Here is a 21,582-nt window from a genome sequence, read left to right as displayed (position 1 = left end):
ACACCTAACCCCATCTCCCCCTAACCCCACCTGCACCTAACCCCACCAGCACATAACCCCACCTGCACCTAACCCCACCTGCACCTAACCCCATCTCCCCCTAACCCCACCTGCACCTAACCCCACCTGCACCTAACCCCACCTCCACCTAACTCTACATCCACCTAACCCCACCTGCACCTAACTCCACCTCCACCTAACCCCACCTGCACCTAACCCCACCTGCACCTAACCCCACCTGCACTTAACCCCACTTCCACTTAACCCCACATCCACCTTACCCCACCTGCACCTAACCCCACCTGCACCTAACCCCACCTCCACCTAACTCTACATCCACCTAACCCCACCTGCATCTTACCCCACCTGCACCTAACCCCACCTCCACCTAACACCACCTCCAACTAACCACACCTCCACCTAACCCCACCTGCACCTAACCCCACCTTTACCTAACCCCACCTCCACCTAACCCCACCTCCACCTAACCCCAACTCCACCTAACCCCACCTGCACCTAACCCCACCAGCACATAACCCAACCTCCACATAACCCCACCTCCACCTAACCTCACCTGCACCTAACCCCACCTGCACCCAACACCACCAACTAACCCCACCTCCACCTAACCCCACCTCCACCTTACCGCACTTAACCCCACCTCCAACTAACCGCACCTCCACCTAACCCCACCTGCACCTAACCCCACCACCTAACCCCACCTGCACCTAACCCCACCAGCACATAACCCCACCTGCACCTAACCCCACCTGCACCTAACCCCACCTCCCCCTAACCCCACCTGCACCTAACCCCACCTGCACCTAACCCCACCTGCACCTAACCCCACCTCCACCTAACCCCACCTGCACCTAAACCCACCTGCATCTTACCCCACCTGCACCTAACCCCACCTCCACCTAACGCCACCTCCAACTAACCCCACCTCCACCTAACCCCACCTCCACCTAACCCCACCTCCACCTAACCCCACCTCCACCTTACCGCACTTAACCCCACCTCCAACTAACCGCACCTCCACCTAACCCCACCTGCACCTAACCCCACCTCCCCCTAACCCCACCTGCACCTAACCCCACCTGCACCTAACCCCACCTCCACCTAACCCCACCTGAACCTAACCCCACCTGCACCTAAACCCACCTGCATCTTACCCCACCTGCACCTAACCCCACCTCCACCTAACGCCACCTCCAACTAACCCCACCTCCACCTAACCCCACCTGCACCTAACCCCACCTGCACCTAACCCCACCTCCACCTAACCCCACCTCCACCTAACCCCACATCCACCTAACCCCACCTGCACCTAACCCCATCAGCACATAACCCCACCTGCACCTAACCCCACCTGCACCTAACCCCACCTGCTCCTAACCCCACCTCCACATAACCCCACCTCCACCTAATCCCACCTGCACCTAACCCCACCAGCACATAACCCCACCTGCACCTAACCCCACCAGCACCTAACCCCACCTGCTCCTAACCCCACCTCCACATAACCCCACCTCCACCTTACCGCACCTAACCCCACCTCCACCTAACACCACCTCCAACTAACCCCACATCCACCTAACCCCACCTGCACCTAACCCCACCTGCACCTATCCCCACCTGCACCTAACCGCACCTGCTCCTAACCCCACCTCCACCTAACCCCACCTCCACCTTACCGCACCTAACCCCACCTCCACCTAACACCACCTCCAACTAACCCCACATCCACCTAACCCCACCTGCACCTAACCCCACCTGCACCTATCCCTACCTGCACCTAACCGCACCTGCACCTAACCCCACCTACACCTAACCCCACCTCCACATAACCCCACCTCCACCTAACCCCACCTGCACCTAACCCCACCTCCACCTAACCCCACCTCCACATAACCCCACCTCCACCTAACCCCACCTCCACCTAACCCCACCTGCACCTAACCCCACCTCCACATAACCCCACCTCCACCTAACCCCACCTCCACATAACCCCACCTCCACCTAACCCCACCTACACCTAACCCCACCTGCACCTAACCCCACCTCCACATAACCCCACCTCCACCTAACCCCACCGCCACCTAACCCCACCTGCACCTAACCCCACCTGCACCTAACCCCACCTGCACCTAACCCCACCTCCACCTAACTCCACCTCCACCTAACCCCACCTGCACCTAACCTCCATCTCTCAATCTCCAATAAGGAGTTTCCTTCTGGATCGATCTTGCATTCTGTCTTGCATCCATGGTTGAAAGATGTAGAAGCGAAAGAGACCCCAAGCTATGTTGCCCAAACAACAATTCCTAACTGTCCTAAACTGTTCTTTTAGGCTGAGCCATAGCTCAACTGTTTTTTGAGGTGAATAGTTTTGTTTTATGGTGAAGCGGGTAGCCGGGTAGCTTATACCCCTTCATCACCTGTAAGCACCAGGGCAATGTTAGAGATTTCAGACAGTCGTTTCAGACAGTCCAAAACCCATTCAAACTCTCAACTCCTGTTTAACACTAATAAATACTTCAGCCTGATGGCAGTGAGTGAGTTGGAGTCATTTGGTGAAATCAAATTTTCTCAGGCAGTGGGACTGACTGGCAGTCGTCCCTCCTCCTCACCCCGTCCTCCCACCCCTCATGCCATGTGTGTGTGTGTCTGTGTGTGTGTGTGTGTGTGTGTGTGTGTGTGTGTGTGTGTGTGTGTGTGTGTGTGTGTGTGTGTGTGTGTGTGTGTGTGTGTGTGTGTGTGTGTGTGTGTGTGTGTGAGAGAGAGTGAGTGAGTGAGTGAGTGTGTGAACGGTAATCTCCAGGAGATTACCTCACTCTAATAGACCCTCAGAGTATCGGAAACACTATTAGTCTCTCTCTCTCTAACACTTTCTCCCACTCTCCTTCTCTCGCCTTCTCTCTCTCTCTCTCTCTCTCTCTCTCTCTCTCTCTCTCTCTCTCTTGCTCTCTCTCGCCTCCTCTCTCTCCCTCTCCCTCTCCCTCTCCCTCTCCCTCTCCCTCTCTCTCTCTCTCTCTCCCTCTCCGTCTCTCTCCACTCTCTCTCTCTCTCTCTCTCTCTCCCTCGCTCTCTCTCTCCCTCTCCCTCTCTCCCTCTCCCTCGCTCTCCCCCTCTCTCTCTCTCTCTCTCTCTCTCTCTCCCTCTCCCTCTCTCTCTCTCTCTCTCTATTTATTAGACTTCTTAATGATTTTTCTTCATGGCTGATATAAGATTGGAGGAGTCTTCAAGCAAAGGGAACAGTATGGTCTCCGTTTTCTCATAATTTCTACAGTAAATCTATTGTCAAACGTTTTCAATGCAACTACGCAACAGCTGTTCTTATCAATTGGTAGGTCTATTTTATTAAGCTGTTACTGTTGTTACAGTTGTAAACAAGCTGTAGCCCTGTTACAGTGGTACTGGTATAAACTAGCTGTAACCCTGTTACGGTGGTACTGGTGCAAACAAGCTGTAACCCTGTTACAGTGGTACTGGTATGAACTAGCTGTAACCCTGTTACAGTGGTACTGGAGTAAACTAGCTGTAACCCTGTTACAGTGGTACTGGTATAAACTAGCTGTAACCCTGTTACAGTGGCACTGGTATAAACTAGCTGTAACCCTGTTACAGTGGTACTGGAGTAAACTAGCTGTAACCCTGTTACAGTGGTACTGGTATAAACTAGCTGTAACCCTGTTACAGTGGTACTGGTTTAAACTAGCTGTAAACTTGTTACAGTGGTACTGGAGTAAACTAGCTGTAACCCTGTTACAGTGGCACTGGTGTAAACAAGCTGTAACCCTGCTACAGTGGTACTGGTGTAAGCTAGCTGTAACCCTGTTACAGTGGTACTGGAGTAAACTAGCTGTAACCCTGTTACAGTGGTACTGGTATAAACTAGCTGTAACCCTGTTACAGTGGTACTGGTGTAAACAAGCTGTAACCCTGTTACAGTGGTACTGGTATACACTAGCTGTAACCCTGTTACAGTTGTGCTGGTGTAAACTAGCTGTAAACGTTTTATAGTGGTACTGTTGTAAACAAGCTGTAACCCTGTTACAGTGGTACTGGTGTAAACTAGCTGTAACCCTGTTACAGTGGTACTGGTGTAAACTAGCTCTACACCTGTTACAGTGGTACTGGTGTAAACTAGCTGTCACCTGTTACAGTGGTACTGGTGTAAACTAGCTGTAACCCTGTTAGAGTGGTACTGGTGTGAACTAGCTGTAACCCTAGTTACAGTGGTACTGGTGTAAACTAGCTGTAACCTGTTACAGTGGTACTGGTGTAAACTAGCTGTAACCCTGTTACAGTGGTACTGGTGTAAACTAGCTGTAAACCTGTTACAGTGGTACTGGTGTAAACTAGCTGTAACCCTGTAACAGTGGTACTGGTGTAAACAAGCTGTAACCCTGTTACAGTGGTACTGGTGTAAACTAGCTGTAACCTGTTACAGTGGTACTGGTGTAAACTAGCTGTAACCCTGTTACAGTGGTACTGGTGTAAACTAGCTGTAACCTGTTACAGTGGTACTGGTGTAAACTAGCTGTAACCTGTTACAGTGGTACTGGTGTAAACTAGCTGTAACCCTGTTACAGTGGTACTGGTGTAAACTAGCTGTAACCCTAGTTACAGTGGTACTGGTGTAAACTAGCTGTAACCCTGTTACAGTGGTACTGGTGTAAACTAGCTGTAAACCTGTTACAGTGGTACTGGTGTAAACTAGCTGTAACCCTAGTTACAGTGGTACTGGTGTAAACTAGCTGTAACCCTGTTACAGTGGTACTGGTGTAAACTAGCTGTAACCCTGTTACAGTGGTACTGGTATAGACTAGCTGTAACCCTGTTACAGTGGTACTGGTATAAACTAGCTGTAACCCTGTTACAGTGGTACTGGAGTAAACTAGCTGTAACCCTGTTACAGTGGTACTGGTGTAAACTAGCTGTAACCCTGTTACAGTGGTACTGGTATAGACTAGCTGTAACCCTGTTACAGTGGTACTGGTATAAACAAGCTGTAACCATGTTACAGTGGTACTGGAGTAAACTAGCTGTAACCCTGTTACAGTGGTACTGGTGTAAACTAGCTGTAACCCTGTTACAGTGGTACTGGTATAAACTAGCTGTAACCATGTTACAGTGGTACTGGTGTAAACAAGCTGTAACCCTGTTACAGTGGTACTGGTATAAACTAGCTGTAACCCTGTTACAGTTGTGCTGGTGTAAACTAGCTGTAAACGTTTTACAGTGGTACTGTTGTAAACAAGCTGTAACCCTGTTACAATGGTACTGGTGTAAACTAGATGTAACCCTGTTACAGTGGTACTGGTGTAAACAAGCTGTAACCCTGTTACAGTGGTACTGTTGTAAACTAGCTGTAACCCTGTTACAGTGGTACTGGTGTAAACTAGCTCTACACCTGTTACAGTGGTACTGGTGTAAACTAGCTGTAACCTGTTACAGTGGTACTGGTGTAAACTAGCTGTAACCTGTTACAGTGGTACTGGTGTAAACTAGCTGTAACCCTGTTACAGTGGTACTGGTATAAACTAGCTGTAACCCTAGTTACAGTGGTACTGGTGTAAACTAGCTGTAACCCTGTTACAGTGGTACTGGTGTAAACTAGCTGTAAACCTGTTACAGTGGTACTGGTGTAAACTAGCTGTAACCTGTTACAGTGGTACTGGTGTAAACTAGCTGTAACCCTAGTTACAGTGGTACTGGTGTAAACTAGCTGTAACCCTGTTACAGTGGTACTGGTGTAAACTAGCTGTAACCCTGTTACAGTGGTACTGGTATAGACTAGCTGTAACCCTGTTACAGTGGTACTGGTATAAACTAGCTGTAACCATGTTACAGTGGTACTGGAGTAAACTAGCTGTAACCCTGTTACAGTGGTACTGGTGTAAACTAGCTGTAACCCTGTTACAGTGATACTGGTATAGACTAGCTGTAACACTGTTACAGTGGTACTGGTATAAACAAGCTGTAACCATGTTACAGTGGTACTGGTGTAAACTAGCTGTAACCCTAGTTACAGTGGTACTGGTGTAAACTAGCTGTAACCCTGTTACAGTGGTACTGGTGTAAACAAGCTGTAACCCTGTTACAGTGGTACTGGTGTACACTAGCTGTAACCATGTTACAGTGGTACTGGTATAAACTAGCTGTAACCATGTTACAGTGGTACTGGTATAGACTAGCTGTAACCCTAGTTACAGTGGTACTGGTATAAACTAGCTGTAACCCTGTTACAGTGGTACTGGTATACACTAGCTGTAACCATGTTACAGTGGTACTGGAGTAAACAAGCTGTAACCCTGTTACAGTGGTACTGGTGTAAACTAGCTGTAACCCTGTTACAGGGGTACTGGTATAGACTAGCTGTAACCCTGTTACAGTGGTACTGGTATAAACAAGCTGTAACCATGTTACAGTGGTACTGGAGTAAACTAGCTGTAACCCTGTTACAGTGGTACTGGTGTAAACTAGCTGTAACCCTGTTACAGTGGTACTGGTATAAACTAGCTGTAACCATGTTACAGTGGTACTGGTGTAAACAAGCTGTAACCCTGTTACAGTGGTACTGGTATAAACTAGCTGTAACCCTGTTACAGTTGTGCTGGTGTAAACTAGCTGTAAACGTTTTACAGTGGTACTGTTGTAAACAAGCTGTAACCCTGTTACAGTGGTACTGGTATAAACAAGCTGTAACCATGTTACAGTGGTACTGGTGTAAACTAGCTGTAACCCTAGTTACAGTGGTACTGGTGTAAACTAGCTGTAACCCTGTTACAGTGGTACTGGTGTAAACAAGCTGTAACCCTGTTACAGTGGTACTGGTGTACACTAGCTGTAACCATGTTACAGTGGTACTGGTATAAACTAGCTGTAACCATGTTACAGTGGTACTGGTATAGACTAGCTGTAACCCTAGTTACAGTGGTACTGGTATAAACTAGCTGTAACCCTGTTACAGTGGTACTGGTATACACTAGCTGTAACCATGTTACAGTGGTACTGGAGTAAACAAGCTGTAACCCTGTTACAGTGGTACTGGTGTAAACTAGCTGTAACCCTGTTACAGGGGTACTGGTATAGACTAGCTGTAACCCTGTTACAGTGGTACTGGTATAAACAAGCTGTAACCATGTTACAGTGGTACTGGAGTAAACTAGCTGTAACCCTGTTACAGTGGTACTGGTGTAAACTAGCTGTAACCCTGTTACAGTGGTACTGGTATAAACTAGCTGTAACCATGTTACAGTGGTACTGGTGTAAACAAGCTGTAACCCTGTTACAGTGGTACTGGTATAAACTAGCTGTAACCCTGTTACAGTTGTGCTGGTGTAAACTAGCTGTAAACGTTTTACAGTGGTACTGTTGTAAACAAGCTGTAACCCTGTTACAATGGTACTGGTGTAAACTAGCTGTAACCCTGTTACAGTGGTACTGGTGTAAACAAGCTGTAACCCTGTTACAGTGGTACTGGTGTAAACTAGCTGTAACCCTGTTACAGTGGTACTGGTGTAAACTAGCTCTACACCTGTTACAGTGGTACTGGTGTAAACTAGCTGTAACCCTGTTACAGTGGTACTGGTGTAAACTAGCTCTACACCTGTTACAGTGGTACTGGTGTAAACTAGCTATAACCCTGTTACAGTGGTACTGGTATAAACTAGCTGTAACCCTGTTACAGTGGTACTGGTGAAAACTAGCTGTAACCCTGTTACAGTGGTACTGGTGTAAACTATCTGTAACCCTGTTACAGTGGTACTGGTGTAAACTAGCTCTACACCTGTTACAGTGGTACTGGTGTAAACTAGCTGTAACCTGTTACAGTGGTACTGGTGTAAACTAGCTGTAACCTGTTACAGTGGTACTGGTGTAAACTAGCTGTAACCCTGTTACAGTGGTACTGGTGTAAACTAGCTGTAACCCTAGTTACAGTGGTACTGGTGTAAACTAGCTGTAACCCTGTTACAGTGGTACTGGTGTAAACTAGCTGTAACCCTGCTACAGTGGTACTGGTGTAAACTAGCTGTAAACCTGTTACAGTGGTACTGGTGTAAACTAGCTGTAACCTGTTACAGTGGTACTGGTGTAAACTAGCTGTAACCTGTTACAGTGGTACTGGTGTAAACTAGCTGTAACCCTGTTACAGTGGTACTGGTGTAAACTAGCTGTAACCCTAGTTACAGTGGTACTGGTGTAAACTAGCTGTAACCCTGTTACAGTGGTACTGGTGTAAACTAGCTGTAACCCTGTTACAGTGGTACTGGTATAGACTAGCTGTAACCCTGTTACAGTGGTACTGGTATAAACTAGCTGTAACCATGTTACAGTGGTACTGGAGTAAACTAGCTGTAACCCTGTTACAGTGGTACTGGTGTAAACTAGCTGTAACCCTGTTACAGTGGTACTGGTATAGACTAGCTGTAACCCTGTTACAGTGGTACTGGTATAAACAAGCTGTAACCATGTTACAGTGGTACTGGTGTAAACTAGCTGTAACCCTGTTACAGTGGTACTGGTATAAACTAGCTGTAACCATGTTACAGTGGTACTGGTGTAAACAAGCTGTAACCCTGTTACAGTGGTACTGGTATAAACTAGCTGTAACCCTGTTACAGTTGTGCTGGTGTAAACTAGCTGTAAACGTTTTACAGTGGTACTGTTGTAAACAAGCTGTAACCCTGTTACAATGGTACTGGTGTAAACTAGCTGTAACCCTGTTACAGTGGTACTGGTGTAAACAAGCTGTAACCCTGTTACAGTGGTACTGGTGTAAACTAGCTGTAACCCTGTTACAGTGGTACTGGTGTAAACTAGCTGTAACCCTGTTACAGTGGTACTGGTGTAAACTAGCTGTAACCCTGTTACAGTGGTACTGGTGTAAACTAGCTCTACACCTGTTACAGTGGTACTGGTGTAAACTAGCTATAACCCTGTTACAGTGGTACTGGTATAACCTAGCTGTAACCCTGTTACAGTGGTACTGGTGTAAACTATCTGTAACCCTGTTACAGTGGTACTGGTGTAAACTATCTGTAACCCTGTTACAGTGGTACTGGTGTAAACTAGCTCTACACCTGTTACAGTGGTACTGGTGTAAACTAGCTGTAACCTGTTACAGTGGTACTGGTGTAAACTAGCTGTAACCTGTTACAGTGGTACTGGTGTAAACTAGCTGTAACCCTGTTACAGTGGTACTGGTGTAAACTAGCTGTAACCCTAGTTACAGTGGTACTGGTGTAAACTAGCTGTAACCCTGTTACAGTGGTACTGGTGTAAACTAGCTGTAAACCTGTTACAGTGGTACTGGTGTAAACTAGCTCTACACCTGTTACAGTGGTACTGGTGTAAACTAGCTGTAACCTGTTACAGTGGTACTGGTGTAAACTAGCTGTAACCTGTTACAGTGGTACTGGTGTAAACTAGCTGTAACCCTGTTACAGTGGTACTGGTGTAAACTAGCTGTAACCCTAGTTACAGTGGTACTGGTGTAAACTAGCTGTAACCCTGTTACAGTGGTACTGGTGTAAACTAGCTGTAACCCTGTTACAGTGGTACTGGTATAGACTAGCTGTAACCCTGTTACAGTGGTACTGGTATAAACTAGCTGTAACCATGTTACAGTGGTACTGGAGTAAACTAGCTGTAACCCTGTTACAGTGGTACTGGTGTAAACTAGCTGTAACCCTGTTACAGTGGTACTGGTATAGACTAGCTGTAACCCTGTTACAGTGGTACTGGTATAAACAAGCTGTAACCATGTTACAGTGGTACTGGTGTAAACTAGCTGTAACCCTGTTACAGTGGTACTGGTGTAAACTAGCTGTAACCCTGTTACAGTGGTACTGGTGTAAACAAGCTGTAACCCTGTTACAATGGTACTGGTGTAAACTAGCTGTAACCCTGTTACAGTGGTACTGGTGTAAACTAGTTGTAACCCTGTTACAGTGGTACTGTTGTAAACAAGCTGTAACCCTAGTTACAGTGGAACTGGATTAAACTAGCTGTAACCCTGTTACAGTGGTACTGGTGTAAACAAGCTGTAACCCTGTTACAGTGGTACTGGTGTAAACTAGCTGTAACCATGTTACAGTGGTACTGGTATAAACTAGCTGTAACCCTGTTACAGTGGTACTGGTATAAACTAGCTGTAACCCTAGTTACAGTGGTACTGGTGTAAACTAGCTGTAACCCTGTTACAGTGGTACTGGTATAGATTAGCTGTAACCCTGTTACAGTGGTACTGGTATAAACAAGCTGTAACCATGTTACAGTGGTACTGGTGTAAACTAGCTCTACACCTGTTACAGTGGCACTGGTGTAAACTAGCTGTAACCCTAGTTACAGTGGTACTGGTGTAAACTAGCTGTAACCCTGTTACAGTGGTACTGGTATAAACTAGCTGTAACCCTAGTTACAGTGGTACTGGTGTAAACTAGCTGTAACCCTGTTACAGTGGTACTGGTATAGACTAGCTGTAACCCTGTTACAGTGGTACTGGTATAAACAAGCTGTAACCCTGCTACAGTGGTACTGGTGTAAACTAGCTGTAACCATGTTACAGTGGTACTGGAGTAAACAAGCTGTAACCCTGTTACAGTGGTACTGGTGTAAACTAGCTGTAACCCTGTTACAGTGGTACTGGTATAGACTAGCTGTAACCCTGTTACAGTGGTACTGGTATAGACTAGCTGTAACCCTGTTACAGTGGTACTGGTGTAAACTAGCTGTAACCCTGTTACAGTGGTACTGGTGTAAACTAGCTGTAACCCTGTTACAGTGGTACTGGTGTAAACTAGCTGTAAACCTGTTACAGTGGTACTGGTGTAAACTAGCTGTAACCCTAGTTACAGTGGTACTGGTGTAAACTAGCTGTAACCCTGTTACAGTGGTACTGGTGTAAACTAGCTGTAACCCTGTTACAGTGGTACTGGTATAGACTAGCTGTAACCCTGTTACAGTGGTACTGGTATAAACTAGCTGTAACCATGTTACAGTGGTACTGGAGTAAACTAGCTGTAACCCTGTTACAGTGGTACTGGTGTAAACTAGCTGTAACCCTGTTACAGTGGTACTGGTATAGACTAGCTGTAACCCTGTTACAGTGATACTGGTATAAACAAGCTGTAACCATGTTACAGTGGTACTGGAGTAAACTAGCTGTAACCCTGTTACAGTGGTACTGGTGTAAACTAGCTGTAACCCTGTTACAGTGGTACTGGTATAAACTAGCTGTAACCATGTTACAGTGGTACTGGTGTAAACAAGCTGTAACCATGTTACAGTGGTACTGGTATAAACTAGCTGTAACCCTGTTACAGTGGTACTGGTATAAACTAGCTGTAACCATGTTACAGTGGTACTGGAGTAAACAAGCTGTAACCCTGTTACAGTGGTACTGGTGTAAACTAGCTGTAACCCTGTTACAGTGGTGCTGGTATAGACTAGCTGTAACCCTGTTACAGTGGTACTGGTATAAACAAGCTGTAACCATGTTACAGTGGTACTGGAGTAAACTAGCTGTAACCCTGTTACAGTGGTACTGGTGTAAACTAGCTGTAACCCTGTTACAGTGGTACTGGTATAAACTAGCTGTAACCATGTTACAGTGGTACTGGTGTAAACAAGCTGTAACCCTGTTACAGTGGTACTGGTATAAACTAGCTGTAACCCTGTTACAGTTGTGCTGGTGTAAACTAGCTGTAAACGTTTTACAGTGGTACTGTTGTAAACAAGATGTAACCCTGTTACAATGGTACTGGTGTAAACTAGCTTTAACCCTGTAACAGTGGTACTGGTGTAAACAAGCTGTAACCCTGTTACAGTGGTACTGGTGTAAACTAGCTGTAACCCTGTTACAGTGGTACTGGTGTAAACTAGCTCTACACCTGTTACAGTGGTACTGGTGTAAACTAGCTGTAACCCTGTTACAGTGGTACTGGTGTAAACTAGCTCTACACCTGTTACAGTGGTACTGGTGTAAACTAGCTGTAACCCTGTTACAGTGGTACTGGTATAAACTAGCTGTAACCCTGTTACAGTGGTACTGGTGTAAACTAGCTGTAACCCTGTTACAGTGGTACTGGTGTAAACTATCTGTAACCCTGTTACAGTGGTACTGGTGTAAACTAGCTCTACACCTGTTACAGTGGTACTGGTGTCAACTAGCTGTAACCTGTTACAGTGGTACTGGTGTAAACTTGCTGTAACCCTAGTTACAGTGGTACTGGTGTAAACTAGCTGTAACCCTGTTACAGTGGTACTGGTGTAAACTAGCTGTAAACCTGTTACAGTGGTACTGGTGTAAACTAGCTCTACACATGTTACAGTGGTACTGGTGTAAACTAGCTGTAACCTGTTACAGTGGTACTGGTGTAAACTAGCTGTAACCTGTTACAGTGGTACTGGTGTAAACTAGCTGTAACCCTGTTACAGTGGTACTGGTGTAAACTAGCTGTAACCCTAGTTACAGTGGTACTGGTGTAAACTAGCTGTAACCCTGTTACAGTGGTACTGGTGTAAACTAGCTGTAACCCTGTTACAGTGGTACTGGTATAGACTAGCTGTAACCCTGTTACAGTGGTACTGGTATAAACTAGCTGTAACCATGTTACAGTGGTACTGGTATAAACAAGCTGTAACCCTGTTACAGTGGTACTGGTGTAAACTAGCTGTAACCCTGTTACAGTGGTACTGGTGTAAACTAGCTGTAACCCTGTTACAGTGGTACTGGTGTAAACAAGCTGTAACCCTGTTACAATGGTACTGGTGTAAACTTGCTGTAACCCTGTTACAGTGGTACTGGTGTAAACTAGTTGTAACCCTGTTACAGTGGTACTGTTGTAAACAAGCTGTAACCCTAGTTACAGTGGTACTGGTGTAAACTAGCTGTAACCCTGTTACAGTGGTACTGGTGTAAACAAGCTGTAACCCTGTTACAGTGGTACTGGTGTAAACTAGCTGTAACCATGTTACAGTGGTACTGGTATAAACTAGCTGTAACCCTGTTACAGTGGTACTGGTATAAACTAGCTGTAACCCTAGTTACAGTGGTACTGGTGTAAACTAGCTGTAACCCTGTTACAGTGGTACTGGTATAGACTAGCTGTAACCCTGTTACAGTGGTACTGGTATAAACAAGCTGTAACCATGTTACAGTGGTACTGGTTTAAACTAGCTCTACACCTGTTACAGTGGCACTGGTGTAAACTAGCTGTAACCCTAGTTACAGTGGTACTGGTGTAAACTAGCTGTAACCCTGTTACAGTGGTACTGGTATAAACTAGCTGTAACCCTAGTTACAGTGGTACTGGTGTAAACTAGCTGTAACCCTGTTACAGTGGTACTGGTATAGACTAGCTGTAACCCTGTTACAGTGGTACTGGTATAAACAAGCTGTAACCCTGCTACAGTGGTACTGGTGTAAACTAGCTGTAACCATGTTACAGTGGTACTGGAGTAAACAAGCTGTAACCCTGTTACAGTGGTACTGGTGTAAACTAGCTGTAACCCTGTTACAGTGGTACCGGTATAGACTAGCTGTAACCCTGTTACAGTGGTACTGGTATAGACTAGCTGTAACCCTGTTACAGTGGTACTGGTGTAAACTAGCTGTAACCCTGTTACAGTGGTACTGGTGTAAACTAGCTGTAACCCTGTTACAGTGGTACTGGTATAAACTAGCTGTAACCTGTTACAGTGGTACTGGTGTAAACTAGCTGTAACCCTGTTACAGTGGTACTGGTGTAAACTAGCTGTAACCCTGTTACAGTGGTACTGGTGTAAACAAGCTGTAACCCTGTTACAGTGGTACTGGTGTAAACTAGCTGTAACCCTGTTACAGTGGTACTGGTGTAAACTAGCTGTAACCCTGTTACAGTGGTACTGGTATAAACAAGCTGTAACCCTGTTACAGTGGTACTGGTGTAAACTAGCTGTAACCCTGTTACAGTGGTACTGGTGTAAACTAGCTGTAACCCTGTTACAGTGGTACTGGTGTAAACTAGCTGTAACCATGTTACAGTGGTACTGGTATAAACTAGCTGTAACCCTGTTACAGTGGTACTGGTGTAAACTATCTGTAACCCTGTTACAGTGGTACTGGTGTAAACTAGCTGTAACCCTGTTACAGTGGTACTGGTATAGACTAGCTGTAACCCTGTTACAGTTGTACTGGTATAAACAAGCTGTAACCATGTTACAGTGGTACTGGTGTAAACTAGCTCTACACCTGTTACAGTGGCACTGGTGTAAACTAGCTGTAACCCTAGTTACAGTGGTACTGGTGTAAACTAGCTGTAACCCTGTTACAGTGGTACTGGTATAAACTAGCTGTAACCCTACTTACAGTGGTACTGGTGTAAACTAGCTGTAACCCTGTTACAGTGGTACTGGTATAGACTAGCTGTAACCCTGTTACAGTGGTACTGGTATAAACAAGCTGTAACCCTGCTACAGTGGTACTGGTGTAAACTAGCTGTAACCATGTTACAGTGGTACTGGAGTAAACAAGCTGTAACCCTGTTACAGTGGTACTGGTGTAAACTAGCTGTAACCCTGTTACAGTGGTACTGGTATAGACTAGCTGTAACCCTGTTACAGTGGTACTGGTATAGACTAGCTGTAACCCTGTTACAGTGGTACTGGTGTAAACTAGCTGTAACCCTGTTACAGTGGTACTGGTGTAAACTAGCTGTAACCCTGTTACAGTGGTACTGGTATAAACTAGCTGTAACCTGTTACAGTGGTACTGGTGTAAACTAGCTGTAACCCTGTTACAGTGGTACTGGTGTAAACTAGCTGTAACCCTGTTACAGTGGTACTGGTGTAAACAAGCTGTAACCCTGTTACAGTGGTACTGGTGTAAACTAGCTGTAACCCTGTTACAGTGGTACTGGTGTAAACTAGCTGTAACCCTGTTACAGTGGTACTGGTATAAACAAGCTGTAACCCTGTTACAGTGGTACTGGTGTAAACTAGCTGTAACCCTGTTACAGTGGTACTGGTGTAAACTATCTGTAACCCTGTTACAGTGGTACTGGTGTAAACTAGCTGTAACCCTGTTACAGTGGTACTGGTGTAAACTAGCTGTAACCCTGTTACAGTGGTACTGGTATAAACTAGCTGTAACCCTGTTACAGTTGTGCTGGTGTAAACTAGCTGTAAACGTTTTACAGTGGTACTGTTGTAAACAAGCTGTAACCCTGTTACAGTGGTACTGGTGTAAACTAGCTGTAACCCTGTTACAGTGGCACTGGTATAAACTAGCTGTAACCCTGTTACAGTGGTACTGGTGTAAACTAGCTGTAACCCTGTTACAGTGGTACTGGTGTAAACTAGCTGTAACCCTGTTACAGTGGTACTGGTGTAAACTAGCTGTAACCCTAGTTACAGTGGTACTGGTGTAAACTAGCTGTAACCCTGTTACAGTGGTACTGGTGTAAACTAGCTGTAACCCTGTTACAGTGGTACTGGTATAGACTAGCTGTAACCCTGTTACAGTGGTACTGGTATAAACTAGCTGTAACCATGTTACAGTGGTACTGGAGTAAACTAGCTGTAACCCTGTTACGGTGGTACTGGTATAAACTAGCTGTAACCCTGTTACAGTGGTACTGGAGTAAACTAGCTGTAACCCTAGTTACAGTGGTACTGGTGTAAACTAGCTGTAACCTGTTACAGTGGTACTGGTGTAAACAAGCTGTAACCCTGTTACAGTGGTACTGGTATAAACTAGCTGTAACCCTGTTACAGTGGTACTGGTGTAAACTAGCTGTAACCCTGTTACAGTGGTACTGGAGTAAACTAGCTGTAACCCTGTTACAGTGGTACTGGTGTAAACAAGCTGTAACCCTGTTACAGTGGTACTGGTGTAAACTAGCTCTACACCTGTTACAGTGGTACTGGTGTAAACTAGCTTTAAACCTGTTACAGTGGTACTGGTATAAACTAGCTGTAACCCTGTTACAGTGGTACTGGTGTAAACTAGCTGTAACCCTGTTACAGTGGTACTGGTATAAACAAGCTGTAACCATGTTACAGTGGTACTGGTGTAAACTAGCTGTAAACCTGTTACAGTGGCACTGTTCCATACTGAGTTACCACCAGGTGAAAACATTGGTGCGGTCACAGGCACATCTGCGGTTTACACCGTTGCAATAACAGACAACTGCAACATAATTATAACACATCTGAGCTCTAGAGCAGTGGAATGGGATTCTTCTCCTCTCACAGTGAGGTTCAGGAAACCACAGTGGCTGGTGGCGATTGACAGTCCAGACCAGCAGATGACACTGACAAGTCCCCAAATTCCCAAATTTTCTTATTTTTCCACAATGGGAACGTTCTCTCTCTCTCTCTCTCTCTGTCATTCTGTCTTTTTTCCCCTCATTCTCTATGGTGTCTACCTTTCCACTGCCCCTGCCTCATGGCACGGTGTATTTTTATGTCTCGCATTAGGCCTGGGGAATAATGCCTCTGAGTGAATGGGAGTCTCCAGGCTGCAGTCTCGGGGCCTTTTCAGACATTCAGTCACTACTCTTCTAAGAATAACCGACGTGCTCTCTTGCCAAAGTTTCTCTCTCTTTTTTCTCCTCCTTTCTTCTTCTTTACAGCCTCTAGTGATGCTGTCTTCTGTGGCGCGCTGATACCAAGGCTTTGTATTAGTAGCCGATGAAGCCGAGGTCCAAATGTGAAAAGCAGCACAGGCTGTGGGGACTAGGCTAACACTGAGGTGAAATACAACAGTCCGAGGCTTGAGGAACAAGGGGTAATGTTTGGAGATGTTCCAGCTCCTAGCCTCGACTACAACTCCTCTCCAACTCGTTATAGGCCAGAACCCCTGGTCACTTGAGACGAGGAGAACTATTAGGCGGCGGTTGGATCGAATAAAAACGATGAGTTTTTAGAGAATCGAATATGTTTCAGGCGGCGGCTGAGGTAGAAGTCTGGAGTTTTACACAAACATGTCTGACAAATCACCTCTCCTAAATGTCATTTGGGTTTAATTTGTCCTCGGAGGGGAAATTGTTCAGAAATTGCTGGTAGCTGTTGGATGATGATGTTATGAGAGCCAGAGTCAAAGAAGTCTGTCCTCTGTACTTGAGTAGACAACCATTCCCTGAGAGAGAGAGAGAGAGAGAGAGAGAGAGAGAGAGAGAGAGAGAGAGAGAGAGAGAGAGAGGGAGAGAGAGAGAGAGAGAGAGAGAGAGCGAGAGAGCGAGAGAGAGAGAGAGAGAGAGAGAGAGAGAGAGAGAGAAAGAGAGACAGAGAGAGAGAGAGAGAGAGTGAGTGAGAGACAGAGAGACAGACAGAGAGACAGAGTGAGAGACAGAGAGAGAGAGAGAGAGAGAGAGAGAGAGAGAGAGAGAGAGAGAGAGAGAGAGAGAGAGAGAGAGAGAGAAAGAGAAAGAGAAAGAGAAAGAGGGAGAGAGAGATGTAGGGATGAATAACTCTAACTGTACACTTTAGTAGAACAAGATGGGCTGGGTATAGAATCTACGGTACACTGCAGGCCATGCCAACATTCCTGAGCCACGGGCTGAACAGTGTAGGAGGCAGACAGTTGGATAAGGAAGAAGACTCGTACTGTACAGTACACAGACCCACCTAGTAGAACACTCTAGAGGTTCTAGAATGGCAGTAAAGCTCCTTCTTCCCTTTTCAGGGCAGGAACAGCCTTTGTCCCAAATGGCACCCTATTCCAAAAGGACCTAAAAATGGTCAAAGACTCCAGCCACCCTAGTCATAGACTATTCTTGCAGTATCTGTAATCTGATTCCAATATTTTTGCTGGTGAAGTAACTGTAATCAGACATCAGATGTAGGATCTTAATTTGAGCCAGTTTGCTACAGCAGGGTAATAATCCTGCAGCAACAGGAAATGTGAATTATTATGTGGGTTATAATTCATGGACATTTGATAGGGGTTGATACATTTTTAGGAATGGAAAATGAAGTCTGATGTTTCAAGGAAGAAATAACAAACTTCAGAAGCCTTTTTAAACCTCAAATACACTGCAAGTTTGCAATGCATTGCAGGAAAGTTACCCTGCAACAGGGTGATCCTACATCTGTACATGTAACTCATACATGTAATCAGTTACTCCTCAACCCTGGTGACCTGGTCCCAGATCTGATTGTGCTGCCTTGCCAACTTGCATTGAGTTGGCAAGACAGCGATAACAGATCTGGGACCAGGCTAGCATGTGTCATTGAACATTCTTTATATGTATTATGCTATACAAGCCATAGGCCACACTCTCCTGGGAGCATTCACCAGTGCCACAATGAGCAAACGAGTTGTCCATCAGTGTTTCATAGGCGTTGTCCCAAATGGCACCTGGTTCCCTATGTAGTGCACTACTTTTAACGAGAGCCCTACGGTCCCGGGTTGAAAGTAGTGGACTATATAGGGAATAGGATGCGTTTGGGAGGCAGGCACTGAGTTGGAAAACCCAGCCCAGGAACAAAGTGGCTGAAGCGTTCCAGGTGGCAAACTCTCTTGTTGCAGTATCCCTCTGGAACTAATAAGGCAGGTACATTTTCACCCTCTAAATCCCTAACATTGGCCGGAATGACTGATTTACTGCAAAGAATTTGACTGAAATTCAGATAATTATACTTTTGACACTTGAACAGCTGTTGAACTTGTTGAGCTGTTAAGGTTCCCACATTATTCACAGGTCTAAGGAGAAAGCAGGGCTACAAGAAGCGAGTAAAGGACTTATGTCTGATCCTTTTCTGACATTGTGGAAATTACAGTAGAGCATGTTTTATTGGTTTGGCAATTAGCATGTTATGATGCCAACCATGTTGAAAGAAGTTAAATGGGTCTGTCTAGATCATTGAGAAGTGACCTGAGGTGTTATAGTTCTTAGGGGGTGTACTTGGTTTTCTGGGGTTTCCTAAAACACTATTACTTTGTTATTAACCACATTGGTGTTATGTTCTTACCATATAGTATACACTACCGTTCAAAAGTTTGGGGTCACTTAGAAATGTCCTTATTTTTGAAAGGAAAGCACTTTTTTTGTCCATTAAAATAACATCAAATTGATCAGTGTAGACATTGTTAATGTTGCAAATGACTATTGTAGCTGGAAACAGCTGATATTTTATGGAATACCTATATAGGCGTACAGAGGCCAATTATCAACCACCATCACTCCTGTGTTCCAATGGCACGTTGTGTTAGCTAATCCAAGTTTATCATTTTAAAAGGCTAATTGATCATTAGAAAACCATTTTGCAATTATCTTAGCACAGCTGAAAACTATTCTGTTTCTGGCCATTTTGAGCCTGTAATCGAACCCACAAATGCTGATGCTCCAGATACTCAACTAGTCTAAAGAAGGCCAGTTTTATTGCTTCTTTAATCAGTACAACAGTTTTCAGCTGTGCTAACATAATTGCAAAAGGGTTTTCTAATGATCAATTAGCCTTTTAAAATTTTAAACTTGGATTAGCTAACACAACATGCCATTGGAACACAGAAGTGATGGTTGCTGATAATGGGACTCTGTAAGCCTATATAGATATTCCATAAAATATCAGCCATTTCCAGCTACAAAAGTAATTTGCAACATTAACAATGATTAATTTGATGTTATTTTAATGGACAAAAAAATGTGCTTTTCTTTCAAAAACAAGGACATTTCTAAGTGACCCCAAACATTTGAATGGTAGTGTGGGTCACCTACACACACACAACTATAAAGAACCCAACATAGACAGTGAACGTGAAGCAAGATGGATTGTGTGTGAGAGACAGAGAGAAAGAGACCTTTTGTATCGAAGGCAGCGACAGTCTCTAGAATGTTATATGTGAAAACCATTCTGTGCCGTGCATTCACATGGAAAACATATTACTTAAATATATATATATATATATATATGTCAAATGAAAAACAGCAGATCAAGGTTGGTCCAATGGGGCCATGAAACAACCACTAGTGTGCAGTATGAAAATACCACAATCCTGCAGTATAAACAACCACTAACCTGAAGTATGAAAATACCACTAACCTGCAGTATAAACAACCACCAGCCTGCAGTATAAACAACCACTAACCTGCAGTATGAACAACCACCAGCCTGAAGTATGAAAATACCACAATCCTGCAGTATAAACAACCACTAGCCTGAAGTATGAAAATACCACTATCCTGCAGTATAAAAAACCACTAACCTGAAGTATAAACAACCACTAACCTGCAGTATGAAACAACCACTTACCTGAAGTATGAAAATACCACTAACCTGCAGTATAAACAACCACTAACCTCCAGTATAAACAACCACTAACCTGCAGTATGAAACAACCACTAACCTGCAGTATGAAACAACCACTAACCTGCAGTATAAACAACCACTAACCTGAAGTTTGAAAATACCACTAACCTCCAGTATAAATAACCACTTACCTGAAGTATGATAATACCACTAACCTCTAGTACGAAACAACCACTAACCTGAAGTATGAAACAACCACTTACCTGAAGTATGAAAATACCACTAACCTGCAGTATAAACAACCACTAACCTCCAGTATAAACAACCACTAACCTGCAGTATAAACAACCACTAACCTGCAGTATAAACAACCACTAACCTGCAATATAAACAACCACTAACCTGAAGTTTGAAAATACCACTAACCTGCAGTATAAACAACCACTAACCTGCAATATAAACAACCACTAACCTGCAGTATGAAACAACCACTAACCTGAAGTTTGAAAATACCACTAACCTGAAGTATAAACAACCACTAACCGGCAGTATGAAACAACCACTAACCTGCAGTATGAAACAACCACTAACCTGCAGTATGAAACAACCACTAACCTGAAGTATGAAAATACCACTTACCTGAAGTATGAAAATACCACTTACCTGAAGTATGAAACAACCACTAACCTGCAGTATGAAACAACCACTAACCTGAAGTATAAACAACCACTAACCTGCAGTATAAACAACCACTAACCTGAAGTATGAAAATACCACTAACCTGCAGTATAAACAACCACTAACCTGCAGTATGAAAATACCACTAACCTGCAGTATAAACAACCACTAACCTGCAGTATGAAACAACCACTAACCTGAAGTATAAACAACCACTAACCTGAAGTATGAAACAACCACTAACCTGCAGTATGAAACAACCTCTAACCTGAAATAAGAAACAACCACTAACCTCCAGTATGTAACAACCACTAACCTGCAGTATGAAACAACCACTAACTTCCCATATGAAACAACCTCTAACCTGAAATAAGAAACAACCACTAACCTCCAGTATGAAACAACCACTTACCTGAAGTATGAAAATACCACTAACCTGCAGTGTGAAACAACCACTAACCTGCAGTATGAAACAACCACTAACCTGAAGTGTGAAAATACCACTAACCTGCAGTATAAACAACCACTAACCTGAAGTATAAACAACCACTAACCTGAAGTGTGAAAATACCACTAACCTGCAGTATGAAACAACCACTAACCTGAAGTGTGAAAATACCACTAACCTGCAGTATAAACAACCACTAACCAGAAGTG

Source organism: Oncorhynchus clarkii, chromosome 17 (assembly GCF_045791955.1).
Source record: "Oncorhynchus clarkii lewisi isolate Uvic-CL-2024 chromosome 17, UVic_Ocla_1.0, whole genome shotgun sequence".
Classification (NCBI taxonomy): domain Eukaryota; kingdom Metazoa; phylum Chordata; class Actinopteri; order Salmoniformes; family Salmonidae; genus Oncorhynchus; species Oncorhynchus clarkii.
The sequence above is the reverse complement of the archived record's forward strand: the minus strand, read 5'-3'. Positions refer to the sequence as shown.